General features: G+C 36.7%; 1 protein-coding gene across 3 annotated transcripts in view; it reads left to right on the top strand.

Moving 5' to 3' along the window:
* IPCEF1 (interaction protein for cytohesin exchange factors 1) overlaps positions 1 to 26,247 on the top strand; it is a 161,363-nt gene that overhangs the window by 34,385 nt on the left and 100,731 nt on the right. For all 3 annotated transcript variants that reach the window (XM_073219782.1, XM_073219783.1, XM_073219781.1), the window contains exon 2: positions 11,406 to 11,449. The gene's annotated coding sequence lies outside the window, so the exon portion shown is untranslated. The remainder of the gene's footprint in view (positions 1 to 11,405; positions 11,450 to 26,247) is intronic.

The raw sequence follows: 26,247 nt of genomic DNA, 5'->3' as shown, positions 1-26,247 counted from the left end.
AGCCTAGTGACATTTAGATGTCATGACGCTATTTTGAGATAACTGCGGCAACCTCAGTGGGAGATGAGAATACCTGTGATTTCTACGAGAAGCAAATTTATAGACACTGCTGATACTTCTGTGGTTTGTTGCCAATATTTACAGTGGAAGGAAATGTTAAATTTCAGCTAAAGATCAGTGAAAATGAAGATATATTTTCTTGATCTAAGTGTACAGACTCTGAATTGTGTGCAGACCACCTGCAGGGTCCATGAGCCCCATGCTAAGGGCTCCTGGAATACGTAAATTATTTTCAGGATTATGTGCATGGTTGAGATAAATTAATTTTCTTCAAACAAATATTTGTATATAATTCTAAATGCCTCTATGAATATTTATATTTTCAGTTCTGAAGTAGAAATGTCATTTATTCATTTATGTTCTTGCTTATAACATGCCTTGTTCTTGAAAGGATTTGGGGCCCCTTGCATAAATGCATATAAGATATAATAACAAAATCCACAAGTAAATGGAAGAGAAAGAAGGAACAGAAGAAAAAACTTGTCTGAAAAGGAAAAGGTGTCTTGAAGGAAGTTACAGTATCTACAAAGTGTCTATGGGAAGGTTCTAGAACTTCACTAGAAGACAGTGACAAATTTGATTCTAAGTTTTATGATAGTCAACACAAAGGGTAAGAAAAAACTAGTTATAGAGTTGTAGTTATATAATCCCATGTTCTGTAAAATAAAATGAGATGCCCAACTGTTTCTCTACTGAAATTAGAAATTTCTTCAATAGGCCTTGCCTCATACTGACTGTTTTAGTTCACGCTGCTCTAGCAAAGTACCATAGACTGGGCAGCTCAAACAACGGGCATTGATTTCTCACAGTTCTGGAAGGCTGGGAAGTTCCAGATCAAGGGGTAAGAATGGTCCAGGTCTGGTTCTGGTGCGAGCCCTGTTCCCGGCGTACAGATAACTATCTTGCTGTAACTTCATGGGCCCAGAGAGAGTGAGCTCTCGTCTCTTCTTCCCTCAGGACACTAATCCCATCATGAGGTCTCTACCCTCATGGCCTAATTATCTCTGAAAGGTCCATCTCCAAATACCTTGACATGGAGGTTTATGGCTTCAACATATGAATCCGGGGGGAGGCACAATTCAGTCCATAGCAATGATACAATGTGTAATAAAATTGACTACTTTTTCAAAGTTCCTTTGTTTCATTGGACTATCTCTTATAATTGCTCAGTGAAAATCAATGACATGTTTCTGCTGGCCCAGCTTAATATAGAAATGGATTAAAAAATAGTTTTTCACCTTTTGGAGGTGTAAAGTATTATTTTTTCTATTTTTAGTACCACCTTGGAGGTACTTAATTCTTGAATGTAGATTAGTGGTTATTTTTATATGTCATGGACCAATTGAGATTCTGACAATGGCCATACATGCAGACACATTAAATTCTGCATACAATTTAAGAGAATCACAGACCTCCTGAAGTAGTACATAACTCTGGGATACAGAGTAACAGATATGCCTTTAAACATATTATATAAATACTGTTTACTGTAACTGAAGATTTGACATGGATTGAGAACCAACCAGTTGGATTTAATGCTCCTGGCAAGCATAGGAAGGCAGCTATTCTATGCTGCAGATTAAACAAGTGGTTTAAAAGCTTGGAGAACAAGAAACCTGCAGGCACATTTAATAAACTAATACTTCAAAGTTGGAGGGGTGCCTGGATCCTAGAGCTTCAGCTCTTGTGTGTAATGTTCCACACCCCCTAGGAAACACTGCAAATCTCCGGCTACCACCATCACATGGCCCCAGGAGATGACCACCCAAATGTGGACACAGTCGGCAGCTCCTTCCCTGCCCCGTCATTTGCCATAGCCCAGCTGGGCCAACCTATAATGTGAGTAGGCAGGGATAAACAGGGCGATCCAGATTTTGTAAGGCCTGAAGCTTTTGCAATTTGGAGGGTCTTCTTTAGGGAAAAGAATACAAAATTACAAAGAGATGGTAAGAGCCTTAATACTTAAAGCACATGACATAAATGACAATAAATTTCAAATTTGAAAAAGCTGAAAAAATACTAGAACTTGCATGTTATCCAGAAAAATAAGATAATTTTTAAATGAGCTGCCTGACATAGCAGTTTTAAATACACTAAAGCAGTTCTAAAATACTTCTTTTCCTCTACATTTTTAGCTGTATAATTTTTGGTTGCCTCTTCACGTGATAATGATTTTGCAGTCATTTTCTCTAGAGACTGTAGATAATCCAGTCTGTCCTCTAGCCTAAATTGACCAGAACTGTTTTTCATTTTTATTGATTATTTAGAAAAATGTTTGGCTTGACAGTTTATTCCTGGGTAATACAAATTTTTAGGATTTCTCTCTCATATTTCTTTTAACCATGAGCTTTAAAATTTGGAAGGATTTCCCATAAAGTTGCTTCTGGTTCAGTTCATTAGAATCCTTATTTCCCTCCACTACCCATAGACATGGGGAGACATAGGGCCAGTTCATATTGTAACATGACATTTGGCTCTGTGCCATCCTATCACCATGCCTGGTGAATTGGCCAGTGGGAAGTAGAGTGTCACTGGAAGTTATTACTACACTTGAACAGCTAGGAACAACTTAACTGTGTAAGGAAGAGATGGCAAGCTACATAAATATATCCCATTAACTACAAAACAAGTATATCCACCTCTAGACACCCTCGTTCTCAGAACTCATAGGCCACAGCTCACCCTCATGCAATCTTTTTTTGCTTTCCTCTCTCCCAGCCTTCTCCAGGGGCTGCCTCCATACAGCTGCCGTCACCTTTAAAAGGGTACAGAGCAAGGCCAAGGTAGGAGGGGGAGAGTCCAAATCTTTACAAGTTTGCTGATAATGGGAAGGTATGCTCTCTTCTGGGAAGATCGCATTTCCACTTGCAGGGGTGTGATCCTACCATAGGCCTTAATAAGACAAGTATCTCAGAACACACCAGCCTAAGATCAGCATGAGAAAAGGTCACTTTGGACAGTTTGGGATCAATTTCCCTTCTTAGTTGAAAGGGTGTTTAAGAGCATAGACACAAAGACCACCCAATATGCTACAATGATTTTAACCTGGAAAATTTAAGCCTTATATATGTTCTTTTCAAGCAAAACACTCTTAGTACAGCATACATCAACTATTTTAACCAATTAATATAACTTTCTTGTGAATACCTCAGGACAATTGGCTGCAAAATATATGCTTTGGTCAGTGGCTGAGTTAACTTGTTTTATAGGTCCATTGATTGCAAGCCACTTGAATGGGGAGCTGTTTAGCAAATATGCTTACTTTGCATTTAGAATAGTTTGTGATCTTAGTTTCAGGGGTTCAGGAATCATGGAAACTTCTCCATTATATCCACTCCTAGCTGGCAAAAATAGAAGCTACTGTATTCAAATACAAGAATTCTTATTTATTACATATGGAATGGGAGTGTCTGTTGATTTTACCCAAGAGAAGAATAAGTTGCTAAGGCACGTGAAATGTCTGCCCCTTCAAAGCCTGTGGGACTATTTGTTTATTTGTTCAACTGTATTTCTGTATGTGGGGGTGGTTATCTACTTATTCATTGAAGAAAAAAATTAATTTCTCTCAATACCTGCATTCAAATAAATTAAAAATAATATTTTCAGAGGCTCAGTTTTTGGATTCAGAATAAGTAGGAACATTCTATATTTAACCTAAACTTTCCTCTGCTTTGGACTTCACCCACAAAGTGGCCAAACCTGCATTTTATGTTTAATGGAGATGGAGAAGAACTGTCTTTTCCTTCTGGGAGGGAATATGAAACACTGTATATAGTAGTGGGAAAAATGCCCTCCTTCTTGCATGGAGCTTAGAAAGTGAGCAGTGAGGTGGTCGACCAGAAGCGGTTATACATCCACCTTTGCACATTAGCTTCTGATGGTTTATAACAATTCTAGGAGAGGGTTTTCACTTTTTATGTAGTAAACCAGTGATGAAGTCTATAAAGTACTCAGGTATAGATTTTCTGAATTTTGGATAAATATATTAGAAGAGTATAGAGTCAAAAATTTTAAAATGTATCTTTTAAAAGTCTTAGGACCCTTTCCTTGAATGAAAGTATGTATGCCCTGCAGTCCAAGGTGAAGCCAGTAAATTGTCCATCTCTGCCCAGCTCTCAGCAGCCTCCCCTCGCTCTTCTTGCACCTGCATGGAGCCTATCTTGTTGCTGGGCATAGAGCAGGTAGGTACTTGACTTCTGATTGAGGAAGACTGCTCAGAAATGGATAGTTTTAGGAGGCTAACCATGGACTATAGCATTTTAAATCATGAATGATTCACAGCTTTTCTGAAGGAAGTATTTCCCAGGAGCTTCTGGAGTGAAGTATTGCAACAAATAGAAACACTGGCATGCTTTCTACTTTTGCTCATGTGTGTGTATGTATGTCTGATGCTGGTAAACCTAATAGGAATTACTCCTTCTTCTACTGAAAGGAGAAGAGACCCTGAACACATCTTCATTCTTTAAAGGAAGGTTGTTCTCTATTTCCTTTACTTTCTTTCAGTTTCTATTATTTTTTTCATTTAAATTAGCTGCACAGCCTGAGCAAATAAAAGTGTTCTGTTAATTTGAAATTACATAGTTGACTGTAATAACTCACGGAATGTTTGGGAAGTTAAACTCCTGGCTTAAATTTAGTTTAAGTAATTAAGAGATTCTCTACAAATCAACTCTAAGCACACATTTTGGGGACAGTGTGAGAAACTGTTAAAGTGGTGTACAAAAATATAATTACAATGTATTTTCTAATGTGTCCTCAAATTTTTCTAAGAAAACTCTTTAATAGTTCTCTGCAATTGAGACAGGTGATGCTGAATATTACATTTTTCTATTAACAGTGAATTTTGAGTTAAGCAATCATTACATTCCCCTGTTTATATAGCTCTTTCCCTAAAAGAACACAGAGATGTTAAATAATACAATATTTGAGACTGACCCAGTCATTGAGCCTTGAAGTATTTTACTGGTCCTTTCTCAAAAGGACTTCTGTGCTTTTATGTGTTGGTCTTCAAACACTGAAAATGTAATTCCATTATTCCGTGCCTTAGGATCTCCTGTTCAATAACTGAGATAAGAAAAGAATGCTCTTCAGAGCATTACTGCTCATTAGGGTGCTGCCCCAAACCTCATACATGCCTGATAAAGTCAGTGGAATGTCAGGTCCTCTGCTGTGATTAAAGGATCTAAATGTAACTTGTTGAGCAGCTCAGATATTAATTATCATCCCCATCTGTGCAGAGCTCTAAGATTAGGGCTTGTAGACACAAAGTTGTGTATATAGAATATCCCACGTTACACTACACATTTCCAAACACGTGGAAGAAAGCTTAGCAAGAAATGTACAAGTGAAGAGTAGGTTTCTCTGGATTTGGGAGTTTTGGGTGATTTTTGTTTTCCAAACGTTTTTTCTTTTGCATTTTTAAGTTTATAACAATGCAAATATATATATACCTTAATCTCAAAAACTTGTTTCTCTAAAAAGTAAACTAGATTCTGTAATTATTGGTAGAGGCAACCTTGGGGTCAGAGCATGGTGAACATGGGTCCTGAATATGCCTTGACCCATCCAACACTGAATGGTAGACACCATTGTCAGATGACCTATCAAATTTGGGTTTAAAATATGCCCACGGTAGGGTAGGGTTGGTGAATCAGGAGCTGCTGTATGCAAGAAGGGCCAGACAACTAGAAACGTAGTGACTTTACACCCACAGGGAAGAGAAAGGGAAAGCTTTATTGTATAATATAGGTTTAGTATTATACAATAATACTATATTATTGTAAAATATAGTTGTTATTGTACAACTATATTGTATAATACAGTTGGTCAGGGGTGGGTCCTGTCAGCTTCTTTCACTCTGCATTTACTCCAAATCACTCGTGCTGATATTCACGTAAACAGTATATTGGGACATTTTGGTACAGCAAGGGAGTTTTTCTAGGTGCAGATAGTTGACACAAATGAATTTCTATGCCTGGGTGTTTCTAGGGAGTGTGGCATAGATTTAAGGTGGGCTAATAAGGTCAAAACACGTGACATTGGTCTCTGGGAGCAGCAGCCCGGGGAATGGCAAAACTGAGAAGTGCGTTTTGTTCTTAGTATGCACCTGTCTTCTTTATGTCCCCTTCTGTGATGACTCCCCACTCACCTCTCTAAAATGGGAACAAAGACAGAACCAACTTCATGGTGCTGTGAAAGTTAAATGGCTAATGCATGTGCAGTGTTTAACACGAGCCTGCACAAATTAAGTGATAATCAGAGCTTAATAAATAGTGGGCTACTGTTATTTTCCTCATCGTTTTTGTGAGGTCCCTTCTTTCTACTTATCTTCTACTTATTTTTAAGTGGTTATCTAGCTTGATCTTATGTGATACAATAACATGGATTTTGGCTGTATTTTGTTTCTAAGCAGAGAAATTTCTTCCCAGGATGTATTAGAAAAGGGTTAGATTAAACTTGAGTGAAGTTTTAAAAATAATTGTGACATCTCAACGTTGAATTTTTACCGAATAAAAACTTGGGCAACAATGTCATTTTTTTACTTTGGAAGATTATGAGAATAACTAATAATACTTGGTGGAGTTAATATAGTATTAGAAGTAGTAATTTTAACAGTTTTGAACTCATTTTCAAAATTATTCATAATTGGAATAATTTTCAATAGACATCTCAGTCTTTATTTTTTAGGAAATTACAGTGATTAAATTAACTGCAGGCAGCCTCTGATTGTTATTTGAAGATAATAGGAGTCTGTTGAGGATTGATGGGGAAATGAATGATACATGTTCTATTAAAGACTTCAGAGCTGAAGAATATTTCATCACTTCTTCTGTCGGGCTACAATTTATATATTCAAGGCATAATCTTCAAACGTAGCTTCCTTTACTGTATTAGGCCTAGAAAACTAGTTCAAATGAAGAAGGAGAATAATGTTTTTCCTAGGATTAAAATACATATTTCTTTTAGGGGAATGTATGATATGCCAGTTTAAAAAGAAATGATGTTACGCTTGTAAAACTGTGAAAGTTGGAGAGTTTTGTTCTTTCTCTGGGTGTTTTCAGGATTCTGTCTCTACTTCCTTATGAAATTGAACATCAGACAAGAACAATAGCTTCACTCATTATTCAGGCATTTGCAATTACCCTTTTACTTTGAAGTGAGACACACAAAACACTGAGCTCTAGGGAAATTGTGCATGGATGAAAGAATAAATGGATTTTGATCTGTGATCCCAGCTTGAGGCTTTCTGGAGAGGGGTAAAGTGTTTTCTTTTTTTTTTTAACAGTGGAAAATAACACCCTATTTCTTTAAGATCTTCCTAAACCAGTGATTTAGAGACTGTATCTGAGTCTGAAGACCATGCAGATAAGCATCTGCAGTCACCCTTACCTGGACACTGGTGGTATTGCTTTGGAAATTTCAGTATTACTCTAAAAATTGTCTGCTTCTGACCCCAATCAGTACCCTTGACTTACAGGCTGGGAAGTCTGTTAGTATTCTTGCTGGCTAGAATGTCTACATAGAGATCTATGCTGCTGTTTGTGAATCACATTACATACATACAGTGATACCCAAAATTGAAAAACATTAATCCACTTAATATCCTAAGATGTTCTTATACAAATGCCAATTATTGTATCATGAAACAATGCTATTTTCACTGCTTTGGGAAGTAGATGGAAATGACATGCAATCTGTTCTGGGCAGAAAGGAAGAGCTGGTATATTACTAATTGCACCAAATGCAAAGACATAAACATGAACAAAAGGCAATTACTTGCCATTCAGTGTAGCTAACACTCAACTATTTAACATTGTTTCTGGTTAATTATTATAATTTCAAATCATTATAGTTGGAAAATGATTAGATAAAGCACAATATCACATTAACTTATAATTAAAAACACAAAATTAAAACAGTAAGGCACAAAGTTTGGACAATGGCAAATGCAGGTTGTAGAAGAGGAAAAGTGGATTTATTGGGCATGGAAATTGAGGGTTTCTTATGCTAGTGTGATATTTACAATATTTCTACACTTAAATTTTGGCCACAAAAGTAGTCTTATGAGTTATGCAAACTTGGATATATTTGCATTCAAAAAGAAAAGGTGATTGAAAATGCCTATCTTACGGGGTTATTGTGCAAATTGAATAAATTAATCCATGTCAAAGCAGTTTGTAACTTGCAAACTGTGACACTAAATTTACTTTATAGGAGGCAATCACTAAGTGTTCTATGTGATTGAAAAAAGACTAATCCAACATATTTTGTGTTTTTTTTGATATATGAAAAGAAGGAAAGCTTCACATGTGTATATCTGCCAAAAATATTTAGCCTGAGCTTAATTGTGAAGAAATAATTAGACAAATCCAATTTGAGGGACATTATGCAAAGCACCTAGGCTGGACTCTACAAAACTGTCAATCATCAAAGACAAAAGGAATTGTATACACATGATAGTATATGGAATGGTGATCCTTGATTAGATCCTGGATTTAAAATATCACAAATTCCCAGACTGAAAAGGACATTACTGAGGTAATTGGGGAAGTTTGAACTGCATATTAGATAACATATCACTTAAAATTTTCCAAGTATGATCATTATTATGTAGTTATGGTAGGATATTTGTTCTAAGGGGGTATCTGTTAAAGATTTAGGGGTGAAACATTTGTATGTCTATAAGTGATTCTCAAATGCTTTGGAAAAATATTTAATGTGCAGATAGATAAATGTGACAAAATTTGGTAATAATTTGGGGATCTAGATGAAGGCTATGCAGGTGTTCATTTTTAGCTATTCTTGTAACTTTTCTATAGTTTTAACACCTACAAAATAAAAAGAGAAAATTTAAAAAGTTAAAAAAAACCAAATACTCAAAATAGCTGAGTCATTAAAACACAGACCTTGAAATATGTCCTTTATAAATCGTGCTTTTCTACTATCTCATTTTACTGTGAATTTCAAATTATAGGTTTAAAAAAGAATAATCTTGCAACAAGAACAGTGCTTAAGGAAAATTTATAACATTGAATGTATATATCAGAAAAGAAGAAAGATCTAAAATCAACAATTGAAGATTTCATCTTATGAAACAAGAAAAAAAGAGCAAATTAAATCCAAAGTGAACAGAAGAAAAGAAATAATAAGAATTAGAGATGAAATCAATGCAGCTGAAAACAGGGAATCAATAGGGAAAAATCAATGAAACCAGAAGATGGTTCTTTAAAAAGAGCAATAAAATAAAAAAAGCCTCAGCTGGGTGCTAAAAGAGATGACACAAATTACTAATACCAAAAATGAAAGAGGGAACATCATTATATTCCTATGGAAACTAAAAGGATAATAGAAGAATAATAAATAATGAACAACTATGCCCACAAATTGGATGACCTAGGTGAAATGAACCAATTCCTTGGAAGACATAAGTTCAAGACTTTACTGGAAAGCTCCATTAATCAATACAGTATGGTATTAACAAAAGAATAGACAAATAGGTCAATAGAACAGAAAGAGAGCCCAGAAATAGGCGCCCATACTTATAGTCAATGGATTTTTCATATAGAAAGAAAGACAGTACAATGGAGCATAGTTAGTCTCTTCAACAAATGGTGCTGGATGCAAAATCTACATGCAAAAAAAATAAATCTAGACGTACACTTTCTACCCTTCACAAAGAAGAACTCAAAATGGAACATGGACCTAAATGTAAAACACAAAACTATCAAATTCCTAGAAGATAGCATAGGAGAAAATCTAGGTGACCTTGGGTATGGTGCTTTTTTAGATGTAACACCAAAGACATGATAATAAAAAAATAAAAAGCTGGACTTCATTAAAATTAAAAACTACTGCTCCACAAAGACAATGTAAAGACATTACAAGATAAGTCAAAGACTAGGAGAAAGTATTGGCAGAACACTGTCATTCAAAATGTGGAAAGAAGTCTTAAAACTCAACAGTAAGGAAACAAACCACCTGATTTTAACAAAGGCCAAATACCTTAACAGACCCTCATCAAAGAAGATATATGCTCCCTTGTCATATGTCATCAGGGAAATGCAAATTAAAATAAAAATGTGGTACCACTAAACACCTGTTTGAATGGCCCAAATCCAGAACATTGGTAACGCCAAATGACAGTGAGGATGTACAGCAGCAACTCTCATACTCTGCTGCTAGGAATGTGAAAAGGCACAGCTACTTTGGAAGACAGTTTAAAGGCTTCTCAAAAAAAATGAAATGTCCTTTTACCATAGGGTCAGCAATCATTCTTCTTGGTATTTGCCCAAAGGAGTTGAAAAGTTATGTCCGCACAAAAATCTGCACATAGATGTTTATAGTAGCTTATTCACAATTACTGAAACTTGGAAACAACCAAGAGACTGTTCAGCAGGTGAATGGATAAACTGTGGTATATTCAGGCAGTGGAATATTATTAGTGCTAAAAATAAATGTGCTATAAAGTCATGAAAAGACATGGAGGAAAGTTTAATGCATATTACTAAGAGGAAGAAGGTGATCTAAGAAAGCAACCGTATGATTCCTACTATGTGACATTCTGGAAAAGGCAAAACTATGGAGATAAAAAGATCAGTGGTTGTCAGGGGTGGGGAGGAGGGTGGACAGAGATGAATAGGCAGAGCTCAGAGGATTTTTAGGACAACAAAAATACTATGTATGACATTATAATGATGGATATATGCCATTATACATTTGTCCATAAACATAGAGTGTACAACATCACGTGAAACTAGAGTAAACTATGGATTTTGCATGATTATGATGTGTCTGTGTAGGTTCATCCTTGGTAAAAAAAAAAAAAAAAATACCACTCTGGTTGAGTGATGCTGATAATGGGGGAGACTATGCAAGTGTGCAGGCAGAGCATTTAAAAAACCAAAATCTTTAATAAAAGTCTGTATTTATTAACTTATGGCAATAAGTAGGATGATTATTACTAATATAAAACATTTTCTCACTAGCAAAATTCCAGGAAAACAGACAGAAGTGTATATCTCTCAAGGTATTAAAAGCACAGTAAAAATCTATTTGGAGTGTTCAAGGGAATCAGAACATTATTTCACTTTATCTTTTAGAAAATGTTCAGTTTTGGGTGATGCAAGTTTAATGATGCTAGTTTGTTATCCAGGTCTTTTTTCCTATGAGATAGAGCTTCCCGTTTCATTTTCCAGGAGAGACACTTGGTAGTTATTATGATGAATAGCTTACTGTTTTGTTGCCTTCTCTTGGGGTTGATGTGGTAGGATTCTGACTTCCTCCTGGGCAGTTGTGTCCAGGAAGAAATCTCATGACCCCCTTTTATGTCTTTTTTTTTTGTACAGATCCGGGACAACAGAACTGGAACGAGGAAGCTCATAGCTTTTTGGTATGTAATTGAAAGTTCTTCAAAACTTATTCTTTCTTTTAGTGATCTTTAGGACCTGAAGTGTCTGTTCTCCAAATCTGTGAACCAAATTATAATAGCCTAGGTGTATTTATCTCTACGCTAGGATTAATGTCAAGGAAAGATAATAGTAGTAGCCTGTTGTGTGACTACAGTATTTGGTTCTCTGGATTTCGTTGAAAATGGATTCTTGGAGTGATTACTTTTCAGTGGGAGAGTTGTTTAGTAAAGGATATCATTTATGGAATTACCTTTTTTGACCCACTCCATGGACAGGAACATACTGTAACTGTCAAAGTACTATAAAACTATGTGAAGAATCAATTATATAAGCAACTACATGTTTAGATGCCCAGATGTAAACTGAATGCCCTAGAAATGAGGCATTTATGATCTGAATTTACTAATGGTTAAAATGAAAAATTTGTAATTAATAATAATAGAAGTAAACCAATCTTAAGATGTCCTTACCTTTAAGGTTCATCATTAATGATTGAGGCAAGACCGGAGTTCTTGAATATGTATGTAATTCTTCTCATGATTCTTTTGATTTTTCAGTTTATAGAATGTTATAAAAGAATTATTATATGCCTTAGTTCCTGACTGGGATCTCCGTCTCTTGTTTCGTTTAAATCTTTTTTTGATGAAATACAATTCTAAACTTTCTTTAATGCAAGAATTTCATAGCAATCTATCAAGGACACATTCTTTTGTGACTCTTATGTTTGTGACTGAAATTTTGGTAAATTTTCAGAAAATATTGGTATATTAGTTTAAGTGTTACTGTTGTCCGTGAGCCAAACCACAATGATAATACAAATAACTATCCTCCCTAATATGTATTTTCTACCACTTCCAATCATATTGCAACTGTCTTTGAAATATTATTCCTTATGACCCATTAGTCACCACCATCCTTTTTGTTGACCATTACTCTGGCTGTCCAACCCACTGACAAAAGAATTAGTTTTGGTGCATATTTTAGCTGTTTGGATGTCTTCAAGTACATAATTTGCTGTCGTTTCAATATGTGTGTATTAAAGATATGTGGTTATTGATGAGGCAAATTATGTGACTCAATAAGACCCACACTGCCTTCTATGGTAAAGAATGCTGCATTGGCCACAACATTTGATGTTTCATTGAAGAATTTTAAGTGATGCTTCTCATACTCAAACTTTTCACTGATGGTTTACAAAACTGATCACCCTAAGGTATTGACAAAAATTGGTGGATTTTATCACCATCAAAAGTTGTCAGGTATTTTTTTCTAGCAGAACACTCTGATCCTCAGGTCAGAGGCCTCCCCATCATGCAAGGTATCTAGGAAGAGCCGAGCTTGTTATCAGAAAAAGATGTGTTGTAAGGGAACTGTGCATTAGTTAAAATATTAGATTATGAGAGCTATGATCTCTTGCAATGCAAAAGCTTGATACTTCTTAAGGAAGCTGATACTCAGCTATGCCTCCAATAACCAAATTAGATGATCGAGTCTTGTGAAGCATTACAGAATTTCTTGCTCTGAACAAAATCAGACCCACGGCATAGTGGTGAAGAGGGCAGGCTCTGAACTCAGACGGCCTGGGACTGCATCTTGTCTCTGATACTTACTAGCTATGTGACATTGGGTGACACTCCTTAACCTTTTTGTGCCTCAGCTTCCTCCCTTGTGGAATGGAGATGGCAACAGTACCCCGTAAAGCTGGTGCAAGGATTTAATGAGTTCATGTGAAGATAGCACTTAGAATAATATTTCGTATTTAGTTAGGAACTCAATAAATGTTAGTATGATGGTGATGAATGAATGATACTGGCATCAGCTGAAGCATATGTGCCTCTTGGAGATTTTTATAACATTTGCTACTAATCCCCCAAATTTATGGACTTTAAGAGTGGAATGAATGCATCTGGGAATGATTTCTTTGAATTCTTACCAACTTATTTCTTCAGCTATTGTGATGTGCTTACTGTCTTGGTTCCCCTTGAAGCCAACATGAAAACAGCTCAAACTCTTCATTGCTTTCTACTTACACCCACATTGTGGTGTGGCTCCTTCTCACACGTTTCCTCCATTTTTTGGCCCCATCTCCCACCTTCTTCTCATTGTCTTGTGCAAGCATTTCTGCATACATCCAAACATTTCTGGATCTCAGATTTTAAAACAAAGGAGATTATTATGGTGGAAAAATATATTACTGTATTTTTCTAGCAAAGCTAAGTATTTACCTAGAGGAAGTCTTGACCTGCTACCAGGACAGTAAAATGTCTCTGACCTGATGTGAGAGCACCTTAATAATTTTCATTTTTACCACTTTCATTAAGCAATAGTAAAGGACCTTTGTTCATAAAGCCACTCTGATAAATTGTAGGCACAGTCCTTCATCCAAGTGTGTGCAATCAGAGCAAACCGTTCATATTTAGTTCTCATTCACATTTGCCTAAATTTCTGACCCCATGATTATTTTGAGTCCTTACAGAATATTTTTTCACTTCTGAAAATTGTGATAAAGTACACATACCACCTGAGCCATTTTAAAGTATACAGTTCAGTGATACTCAATACATTCACATTGTTGTGTAACCATCACTGCCATCACATAAATCTTTTCATCTTGTGTATATGTAACACATTTTGCTTATCCATTTATCTGCTGATGGACCCAGGTTGCTTCTACTTTTTAGCTATTGTGAATACTGTTGCTGTGAGCATAGGTGCCCAGGTATCTCTTTGAAACCTGCTTTCAGTGCTTTTGGGTCTATACTCAGAGGCAGAATTGATGGATCATATGATAATTCTATTTTAATTTTTTAATTGTTTTCCACAGCAGCTGTACCATTTTATATTCACCCTAAGAGTCATCACAGAATTCCTAAGTTCAGAATTCCTGTCTAATTATTTTGACATATTCCTATTGGGCAGTGAATATTGTAAAGTTTTATGTGAATACATTTTGAACACAGGTTATATTTTTCCTATTCATTTTTTCTTGCTGTGCCTATGAGAGTTATATTTTAAGATCTACCTAATGTTAATTTATGTTACCAGGTGATTCAGAGTGACAGTGGACTTTTTCCAGAACAGAAACATGTGGGCCAAGTCTCATACCTCTAATGGAAAAAGAACTTGGACTCCAAGGATTTATTGATTTATTTTGAAATAAACTCTATGTTAAAATCCTGTGTGCTGGCAGCGAAGGAACGGATGACCACATATGTTTTCTTCTTAAAGGCTTGTAATTTTTTTTGCACAAAATATACCAAAGTGAACAGGAATGAGAACAACTGGATTACAAAGAGAGAATTGGCTAACTGAAGAAATACACAGTGGTTAGTCTTTGAAATAGAATCTGCAAGCTTTTCAAATTGTGGAAAGGGCAGGATAACATTTGAGCTATTTTTTTCTGGTCAATAATATTTGTGCTTACTTATATTTTGGCTCAAAGATGTGGATGTAACTTTTTAAGAGACAGAATCTAATACCCAAATTGATAGGTATTAGCTGAAAATATCCAAATTTTTTTAGGTCATTTCCACAGATTAGTGGGGTACTTTCCCAAAAATATTTCTACATTTATTGCTTATAGACAGTGGGAGGACTAAGCTTACTCAGGGAGCAAAAAGTTTCTTCTTGCCAGACATTTTATTTTCCCTCCATTTATTATACTCAGTAGAAATATCAATGCCTTTCCTAATAAAATCACCTTCCATATGAAGTATTCAAGAAAAGGACTACCTTTAGTAATATCAGTTCACTTTACACAGAAAAAATTTGAACATAAAGACATTTAGAAAAGACTTCTGTTAATGGTTAGTGAGGCGCAAGGCCTCTGATCAGGCTGGGCAAGGCTACCTACCCTGTGCTAGCAAATTAACCCTGCAATCTTGGATTAATACAACAAACTTATTTCTTAGTCACCCTTGTAAGTCAGTGTTGGTGACAAAAAGGGCGGGGCTCCTCTGCTCCACACAGTCCCTCAGAGGTGCAAGCTGGGGGAAGATGTGCTGCCCTGTGGCACCAACATTACAGCAGGTGGCTTCAGGGTTTGCCATGACAGGAGGGTGGATGTGGAGCACTCATGTTCTCCTCCAGACTGGAAGTGATGCACCTCACCTCCACTCAGTGTCCACTGGCCAGAACTAGTCACTGGCCTCTCCGATGGCCAGGGCTCGAGATCTTCCTGAGGGCCCAGAAGGAAACAAAAACTAGATTTAGTGAGCACCAGTTATTCCTTCTTTGATGAAGGAATGAAAATTCTTGCATTAGGCATCCATATAAAACAACTTTCCTGTCTAAATCAGTCACATTTATGATTCCTTATGTTTTACTATGTAGATAAGTTATTTTAATCCTTTTAAATTTCACATATTTTACTTGTTAATTTTAGGTAGGGATAGGTCAGACAAAGATGATTGGAAAGTAATTAGTGAAGGTATAGATATAATCGACAATGGAAAAATGTCTGTGGAAGAACTGTCCCTCATATGTTTATGTATCTATAGACTTTATGTGTATTATTAATAGCATTTCATTATTTATTTATTTTCTACAGAACCATAACATGAAATTCAGTGTAACACCAAAGACAGTGAGGATTGATTGCAAAATCAACTAAGGGGATATCAAGTTAAGAATATGAAACTATACTTTAGAATAGTTTTAATAGATTATCTTTCATTCATTTTATATTACCTTTTTTTTTGTTATATATTCATCTTTCCCTGAATCGTAATCTCATGTTTTTTCCCCCTTATACCCTACGTTTTTCTCTTAAATTTCTTTTTCAGCTTATTGATGTATTTTATCAAGCAATATTTTCACATAGGGTACACGGGGAATTAACATTTCTGAAAATGTCTTTATTTTGCTCTCATGATTGTGTGTTTGGATAGAGGATTTTATATACAAATTTATTTTTATTCAGAACTTTGAAGGCATTGCTCCAATTTTCTTTCACATGTTATGTTGCATATGAGAAATCTGATGTCACTTTTATTCTTCTTTGTAGATAAAGCTGTTTCTGTGGTCTGTATGTGTTTAGAATTCTCTGTGTACCTTCTGAAATCTCACAAGACATAGGTAGGTTTGCATCCTCTTAAACAGGTCCGTTCAGCATCTGGTGGCTCAGGCAGCTTCCTTCCTCCCTCGTCTGGGCTCTGCTGCCCGCTGTTGGGTTTCATTCTCCCTTCTCTCCACCAGGTAAGCGTGAGGGCCGCTGCTGGCTCCCGGTTTGCACTGCACTCCTGGTTCAGATCCCAGAAGGAAGGACGAGTCGCGTTCCCAATACTCAGGCAAAATTTCCTGAGTAGCCTGACTTAGCCGTTTACTCTTTCCTGAACCAGCCACTGAGACAAGAGCAATGAATGCTTTGGCCCATTTAGCCGGGGCCCCACTGCTACCGCCCTGGTCCAGGACGTTCTGGAGTCTCTGGATTTCTGCGCTCGTCTCTCAACTGCTTTCTCAGTGTATGCGCTCCTCTCAGTCTCTTCTCAGTGCTGGAGCCGGCTTGGGTGTCATGCTTGACAGTCAAATCCTACAATGCTTCTCTGCTTAACGACAAGGAAAAGTGAAGTCTGCAGTGATAGCTCCAAAGACCACCTGCCTGATCTGGCGTCCCAAAGTCCCTGTGACCCCATCTTCTGGCACTCTCCCCCCACCACCCACCCAGCCTCGGCCGTGCTGGCCCCTCGCTGTGCACACTCTCAGCTCCAGCTCAGGTCTTTGCGTTCATCTCTACCAGGACAGGTATCCGCAGGGGTTTCCTCACCTCTCCCAGGTCGTTATTCCACTGTCAGATATTTAGTGACACCATTCCTACCCACCCATTTGAATTTGCAGTCCTCTATAATACTCTTCCCTATTTTGTTTGCCCCATGTATCTCCATCAAAGATATCATTTGTTTAACTTATTTATTGTGTTAATTGTTTGGCTAGAAACATTAATCCCATGAGGGCAGGAGGTCTTATCTATTGTATTCAGTATTATATCTTCAATTTCTAAATCTGGGCTTGGCTTCCTTTATAATTTTATGACCCAAGTGTATGTCACTGGACCCTAAGGTCTAGTTTTGCCTGTTATATTATTTTGTAGGAATAAAATCATATAGTTTCTATTCTTTTGTGCCTGGCTTCTTTCTCTCAATATTATGTGACTGGGTATACGTAGTTTTTCCCTTCTTATTGCTAAATAGTATTCCATTGCATGACTATACGACAATTTGTCCACTTTCCTGTTGGTGGACATTTGGGTTGTTTTCAACATTTTGATGATCCTCAAGGCAGCTGGAAACATTCTCACACATTTTCAGTGTACATGTGCATGCATATCTGATGCTTGTATACTGAAAAGAGGAATTTTGGGGTTGTGGATTATGCATGTCATCAGCTTTAGCTGATATTGCCAGATTCCCAAGATATTTGCCCTTATTTACACTCCCAACAGCAGTGTTTGAGAGTTTTCATTGGCTCTGCAATGTTGCTGACTGTTCGTATTGTCAGTCTTCTAAAATTTCACAGTTTTGGTGGGATTTGCGTTGCATTTCCCTCATTGTTAATGAGGCTGAGTACCTTTTCAGATGTATGTTGGCTAATTGATATCCTCCTTTGTGAAATTAAGGCTATTATGTGCTATTAAGTCTTCTCTCATTTTTCTCTTGGGTTTCCTGCCTGTTAGTGACTTATAAAGAGTTCCTTATACACATTCTTCATAAACATGATTTATAAAGAGTTCTTTATATACATTCTGGTATGTAATCTTTTATAGGTTATATATACTACACATATTCTTTCTCATTCATTTGCTTGCTTTTACAAACCCTAATGTTGTCTTTTGGTTAATATTGAATAGAAATGATTAATTTTAGTGTGTTCCAACTTACCAAGCTTTTCCTTGATGGTTAGAGACAATGGGGAACTAATACAAAGTATTTTCAATGAATGATATCAAGACAAGTGGTTATTAATGAAAAAAAAGGAAATGACATTAATTTAAACCATAATAAAAAATCAATTGCAAATAGATTGTAGATCTAATATGAAAGTCAAAACAACAAAATTCTAGAAGAAAAGGTAAGATAATATCCTTATGATCCTAAGATAATAAAATTAACAGCAAAGAAAAGCTCTAACCATTGTCATCTTTACAATCTCAAGTCTTCTGATTAATGAACATGATAGATACTTCCACTTACTTAGATCTTCAACTTCTTTTGGTTGTGTTTTATAGATTTCTTCATAGAAGTATTACACATTTTTGTTAGATTCATTATGTATTTAGAATTTAATGATATTGCTATATATGTATATTCTTAAAAATTGTATTTTCATTTGTTGTTGGTGGTAGAAATGTTATTTTCATATGTTGGCCCTTGTATCCAGCAACCCTTCTATGTCCACTTTTTAGTTTTAATAATACACATGTATTTTTCCACATGTAAAATCATATCTGAAAATATTGACAGTCTTATTTTCTTATTTTTTACATCATTATAATTCTTATACTTTTATGAGTGCTTCTGATACAGTGTTGTTGAATGATAATAAGCTTTTTGGTTTATTCCTAGTAATCAAAGGAAAAGGTTTCAACGTTTCATGATGAAATACATGATGGAGGAAACAAGGAACACCTTACTTATTGAGAATGGTGGAGGAAGGACCTCTTTGTTTTAGCTTGACAGGAATCTGGGGAGGGCTTGGCTTGGCAGTTTGTCTCTGACCCACAGTCTCAGCTGCAGAGGTTGGGACAGGTGGATTTGCTTCCCTGATCACTTGTGCATCCACGTATCTGGAGCCTGGGTGGCCCTGGACTTTTCTTTCTCCACCTGGCTCCTCATTCTCCTGTGACTGTCCACATGGCTTGGCTTTTTATAGCATGGTCATGTCTGAGGAACTGCACTTTATAAATGTCCTCTGGCTTCCTCTCAAACAATTGTTCCTCTTTCAGATCAAAATTCTCTGAGTTTGAGTCCATGAGGTCATATAAACTGCTATCAAACATATATATTTACTTTAAAACAATTTCTGATCTAAACATTGGACACAATCAAATTTCAGCATTTTGAAGTAAAGAAAAAATAGATGATTCCTTATTTTTCTTTATGATGAGACACTTTTACTTCCGAGGTTAGGTGAAGTTACCTAGGGCTGTGGGAGGGTGTTGGCCGGTGCACATGTAAGTTGAATGAGAGGAGGTGGGTGTGTAACACAGTGTATAGTTAAGGTGTGAGTGAGGAAGAGTGTATGAAATGAAGATGGGCAGGTCACAGGAAGCTGGGTCGGCCACAGGAAACTGGCTGGAAAAAAAAAGTTCTTGGCTTTCCTTATTTAAAAAATAAGAATAAAACAACCCAAAGACAAATGGAAAATCTGACATGCATATAAAGGGGTGAAAACAAAACAAAACAAAAATGAGCACCTTTCAGGGAAAGGTAAACTGAAGTGGCTGGCCAATTGCAATCTACTCTGTAATTTTTGTGTTAATTCTAAGTAGTAAGATGATCTAAATAAAAAATAAAAGAGCAAATACTTCCTTTAGAAATAAACACAGAATATCCTTTTGTGAACTTTAGATTTCGTGGGTTATAATTCTTGCAGTTAAAAAAAATACTCCATTGAAATCAAAAGAATGTTAAGTTAGGGAGTCAGAATGATTCAAGTCTTCAGTCTCAAGCTAAAACATGTACTTACATGTTTCTCCACTGGGTGTCTCTTTGAATACATGTTATGATTCTAGAGAAAGCTAATCTTTCCTGTGGAAAGAATTTACATGGATTGTGTCAACAAATGTATTGATTTTGGGGTATTTAAAAATGACTTTAATTTAACAGTTCTTCCTTAAGCATATATAGATGTGTCTTCACTACATCTCTCATTCTTGGTTTGGAAATTTGGAAGACATAACCTCAGAATTGTCAGCAGATGCAAAATTTTAGGTATTTGCAGCAGGGCTGTTGGCCAGCTGATATGGATACAAGCTTAGGATTCATTAGCCTTCCCATTTAGGATTCCAACTAGGAAGTCAGCCCCGCATGATTTCTGACTTGCAGCCTTGGCCTGGATGCCCAATTCCAAAACAAGCAGCATTTGGTGTCTCTAGAAACAATATTCCTTGTTGATCAGATCCTTCAAATTTACTCAGTTGTAGCTGGTCCCTGGTCCTACATATAGGTCTTTGGGTACAAGGTTCCAATTACTGTGAGCCACAAAAGGGCCCTCTGAACTGCCAAATTTGGTAAATAGTTACCCATTCTAACTTGTCCGAAAGTAGAGGTGGGTCAATATGACTCACCAGATATTTATGAGGTGCCTACCTGAATGCCTGGCCTAGAGGGTTTGCCAGAATTATTGGACTCATTCACTGTAGGAATGTAGTAAGATTTACTATTTGCAGAAAATTAAGCATGCTGCTAAGGGGAGGTTGAAAAGGCAAACATTTTTTATAAGAGACATTATTGCTAATGTCTAAATTTCCTGAGCTTGGAGTTTGACAACCTGAATTCAAATTCTGAGTTTATAACTTGTTAGCTGTGTAATTAGTCTACTTTTTCTGTATCGGTTTCTTCATTTGTGAGAGTATATGTAATATATTACAGAGTTGATGCAAAGACTGAAAACAGTTTGCAATATTTCTGCCAAATACCAGTTTAAGAGAAGTTACCCTATTCCTTAAAAAATTTTTTTTCAGTTATTTTGAGAAATGTTTGACATACATCACTGTATAAGTTTAAGGTGTACAGCATGATGGCATTTTATTGAAGTATAGTTGATGTACTGTATTAGATTCAGGTATACAAGATAGTGATTCAACATTTATATACGTAATGAAAAGCCCACCAGGATGTCTAGTTACCATCTGTCACCATACATAGTTATTATAATATTATTGGTTATATTCCCTAACAGGATGATTTGATTTACATATATTATGAAATGATAACCAAAATAAATTAATCTAATATCCATCTCCTCATATAAATACAATGAAAAAAAAATAAAGGAAAAAAATTTTTCCTTGTTATAAGAATTGTTAGGATTTAGTCTCTTTACCATGTATCGCACCGCAGTGTTAGCCATAATCATCACATTGTACATTACATGCCTGTACTTATAACTGAAAGTTTGTACTTTTGACCACTTTCCTCCAATTCCTCCCATCACCACACCCCTGCCTCTGATCAGCACAAGTCTGATTTCTCTTTCTGGTTTTTTTTTAAAGATTTCACATATAAGTGAAATTATACAGTGTTTGTCTTTCTCTGTGTGACTTATTTCACTTAGCATAATGTCTTCAAGGCCATCATCTATGTTGTCACAAATGGTGGTATTTCCTTATATTTTTACAGCTGAATAATATTCCATTGTACAAAGGCATAGGCCACAACTTCTTTATCCATTCATCCATAGATGGACATTTAGGTTGTTTGCATGCTTTGGTTATTGTAAATAATACTGCAATAAACATGAGGGGGTACAGATATCTTTTCAAGTTAGTGTTTTTGTTTCCTTCAGATAAATACCCAGAAGTGGAATTCCTGGATCATATGGTAGTTCTATTTTTAAATTCTAAGGATTCCCCCATGCTGTTTTTCATAGTGGCTGCACCGATTTAACAGTGCACAAGGGTTCTCTTTTCTCCACATCCACACAAGCATTTGTTCTCTCTTTTTGTTGATGGCCATCAACAAATATCATGAGGTGATATTTCATTTCAGTTTTAAGCTCCATTTCCCTAATGACTAGTGATGTTGAGCATCTTTTCATGTATCTGTTGGCTTTTTGTATCTTCTTTGGAGAAATGTCTATTCAGGTCCTTTGACTATTTTTTAATTAGATTATTTGTTTTTTTTGCTACTGAGTTTTGTGAGTTCTTTATACATTTTATATAATAACCTTTTATCATATATATGGCTTCTAAGTACTTTTTCCTACTCTGTAGATTGTCTTTTCACTTTTTTGATGTTTTGTTTTGCTGCGTATAAGCTTTTTAGTTTGATGTAGTCCCTCTTGTTTTTGATTTTGTGTCATATCCAAAAAACATTACCAGGACGCATGTCAAAGAGCTTTGTTCCCATGTTTTCTTCTAGGAGTTTCATGTTTTTAGGTCTTACATTTAAGTGTTTAATCCATTTCAAGTTAATTTTTATCAGAGTGTAAGATATGGATCTGTTTTATTCTTTTACATGTGACAATCCAATTATCCCAGCAACATTTATTGAAGACACAAGTCTTTTCTCCATTGAGTGTTCTTGGCTCGCTTGTCAAATATTGGTTGATTTTATATGCATGGGTTTATTCTGGGCTATCAATTCTGTTCCTTTGGTCTGTTTTTATGCCAGTACCATACTGCTTTGATGAGAATAGTTTTATAGTATAGTTCAAAATCAGGAAGTTTGATACCTCCTGCTTCTTCTTTTTCACAAATTCTTTGGCTATTTGAGATCTTTTGTGGCTTCATACATCTTAGGAGTGTTTTTGATACTTTTTGGCTATTGAAATACTGATAGTAATTGCATTGGGCCCATAGATAGCTTTTGGTTGTATTGACAGTTTAATAATACTCTTCCAGTTCATGAACATGGGATATATTTCCATTTATTTGTGTCTTCTTCAATTTCTTTCACCAAAATTTTGTAGTTTTCAGAATAGAAATCACATCCTTACTTAAATTTATATCTAATAATTTTAATGCTATTGCAAATGGAATTGATTTATTTTGTGTAATTACTACAAGATTTTCCCTGTGGTTACCATGAAGCTTACATAAAATATCTTAAACTTGTAATACCCTATCTTAAATTGATAACAAGTCAACTTAAATGAGATTTGTTTACTTGACACTTTTACATTCCCCCCCTCACATTTTAGGTTATCATTGTTACAAGTTACATATTTTTATATTGTATGCCTAACAACAGATTCTATTATGGTTATTTTTGTATGTTCATTTCTTGACGTTTAAATTAGAGTTGTGAGTCATGCACCACTATTACCATTTTGCAGAATCTAACTATGACAATTTACCATTGCGAGTGAGATTTATGCTACCTTTTTGTGTTTTTGTAATTTTAATTAGTGCTTTTTCCTTCTGCTTAAAGGACTCCCTCTAACATTTGTTGTAAGGCTGGTCTGGTAATAATGATCTCCCTTAGGTTTTATTTGTTCAAAGTATTTTTTATCCCTTCTTTGTTTCCCAAAGATAAGCTTTCTGGGTATAGAAGTATTGATTGATACTTAATTTTCTTTCATTATTTTGAAGATGTCATCCCATTCTCTCCTGGCCTGAAAAGTTTCTGTTGAGAAATATGCTTATAGTCTTATGGGGAGTTCCCTTGTATGTGACTTACCTTTTATCTTTCTGCTCTTAAAATTCTTTCTTTGTCTTTGACTTTTGACAATTTAATTTTCATGTACTTTGGTGTAGCCTTGTTTGGATTCAATCTATTTGGGATTCTTTTGGCCTCATGAATCTGTATGTCCATTTCTTTGCCCAGGTTTGGGAAGTTTTCAGCCATTATTACTTTAAATATACTTTTCCTTTCTCTTTCTCTTCTCTTTCTGGAATTCCCATAATACAAATGTTATTTCTTTTTACTGTGTCCCATAATTCCTATAGACTTTCATCACTCTTTTTCAGTCTTTTTTCCTTTTTGCTCCTTCAACTGGTTAATTTCCCATGTCCTATTCTCCAAGTCTCTGAATCTTTGCTCTGCATGTTGGGTTTACTTTTGAAACTCAGTATTGAATTCTTCAGTTCAGTTTTTGTATTTTTCAACTCTAGAATTGTTAGTTTATTTTTTTAATGGTTGCTATTTCTTTGTCAAACTTCTTGTTTTGTTCATGCATCGTTTTCCTAATTTTGTTTAGTTGTCTGTGTTTTCTTTTAGTTCATTAAACTTAAGAGGATTACCCTGAATTTTTGCCCAGCAGCTCATGGATCTCCATGTCTTTATGGTCTATTATTAGTGCTTTATTAGTTTCATGTGGTGGTGTCATATTTACCTGATTTTTTCATGATCCTTGATTCTTTATGTTGTATCTGCCCACTCGACTAATGAGGTTCCTCCTCCAGACTTTACTGGTTTGCTTTGGAAGAGGTAATTCTTAACCAGTCAGCAAAATTTTGGCCTCTGGGTGTCTGCTAGTAAAGTCTGCATGGTTGGGGCCTAATATTCTGGTCCAATTTTATGCAAGTCAACTGTTAGGACTCTGAGAACAGGGATGGGGGTAATGCCACTGGCTGAGAAAAGTTGGATAAGACTGTTATCTTAGTTCCTTTCCCAAGCGAGGCTATAGGATGGGCTCCACAGCTGCCTGAATTATCAGTCAGGCTTCCTAGATGTTAGGACTGGGTACTATATTCAGTTAGTTGAGGCTATGAATTAGCTTCCCTGCCTTAGCAGGGCTGCAGACCAGGGTCCAGGGTTTATATAGCTTGTTGTTTGGGGACCTGAATCAGGCCTGAGTGTGTATTGAATTCCCTAGTCAGGTGGGGCCACTGGTTTTAGGTTGCAGGTGGGGGAAGCCACTGGCTGTGCTCTATGTTTAAGTGCTGTCATATGTAGGACTGTTGAACAGGCTATGCAGCTTCCCGTGTGCTCTGGTTAGGGTCCCTGGTCAGACAGGCTGAAGGCTGTGTTCCTTGATGAGTGGGGTTACAAATTAGATTTCCTGCTTGGTTGCAGTGGGAGAAGCAACTCTAAAACTAGTAAAGCTATTTATTGTCTCAACTCAAGCTGACTTACATCCTAAGTTCCCCTGCCAAATAGGGCCACCTGTTCACTCTGCGATCTATTGGCTCTGTCTGCCCTTCTTTCAGCTTGAACACCACTGGGCTGCACAGCTTTCAAGTGTCTTTGTTGGGCCTGCTGTTCATATAGGGCTGGAAGATATTTTCCACAGCGGATGGGGCAATGTCCCAATCCCCTTGCCTGGGCAGGACAGGGAGGGGTCACTCCAGGCTCTTCTCAATTTCCTAAACAAGCTCTCTGGTTGGTAGGTGCTGGGAGCTACCTACAGCCTTGACTATGAATGAATCCCCTTTCCTGTGGATAGCATGGGAATCCTCCAAGCCTGGTACTGGCTTGCTGTGTGGGTGATCAGATCTGCCTGTCTACCTCTTGGTTCTAGTGCTGGTGAGCCATACTGCTTCCAAGAGATGTCATCAGCCCTCTGGGCAGCCAGGGCTGGAAAGCACACTCCATGGCAGGTGGGTCTGTGACTCAGCATCTTGCTGGGCATGGGCGAACGGGGCTCTAGAGCCCACAAAACTCCTTGTTTGAGGATCCATATTGAGCAGATCTGTACCCCATCAAGTTCCCAGGTCAGGATGTACCCCTGACTTATGAGCAGATGAGCAAAGATGCTGGCTGGGATTACTGCGTGGGTACTGCAGGTATGAGCTCTGTCTGCCAAGGCCCATGTGCTGGTTGTTACAAGCCCTCTGTTGCTTCCAGATTCCTATTGTCTGAGCCCCATGGGTTTCTCTGCAATCCCTATGATGTGAGATAAGTGTAAGGATTCCCACAAAATGACCCATAATGCTGGGGGAGGCTGTTTGTCCCCCTGGCTCTCTTTTCCCATTGGAGGAACCAGAAGCCCCAGGAGACCCCTCAGCATGGTGCTGTGCTATCCTGGTGGGGGAGGGGGCAGTGCAGTTAATGCGTAGTCACCTCTCTTACCCTTCTAATGCACTTGTATCTCAGACTCTGTGGTACGAGGGGTGCTTCAGCCCCACCCCTGTGCTCTAAGATTGTCTCAGTGTATCTTGTTCTTGGATAGATGTTAG

This window comes from Manis javanica, chromosome 13 (assembly GCF_040802235.1).
Source record: "Manis javanica isolate MJ-LG chromosome 13, MJ_LKY, whole genome shotgun sequence".
Classification (NCBI taxonomy): domain Eukaryota; kingdom Metazoa; phylum Chordata; class Mammalia; order Pholidota; family Manidae; genus Manis; species Manis javanica.
Note: the sequence above shows the minus strand (reverse complement) of the source record. Positions and strands in the feature narration are given on the sequence as shown.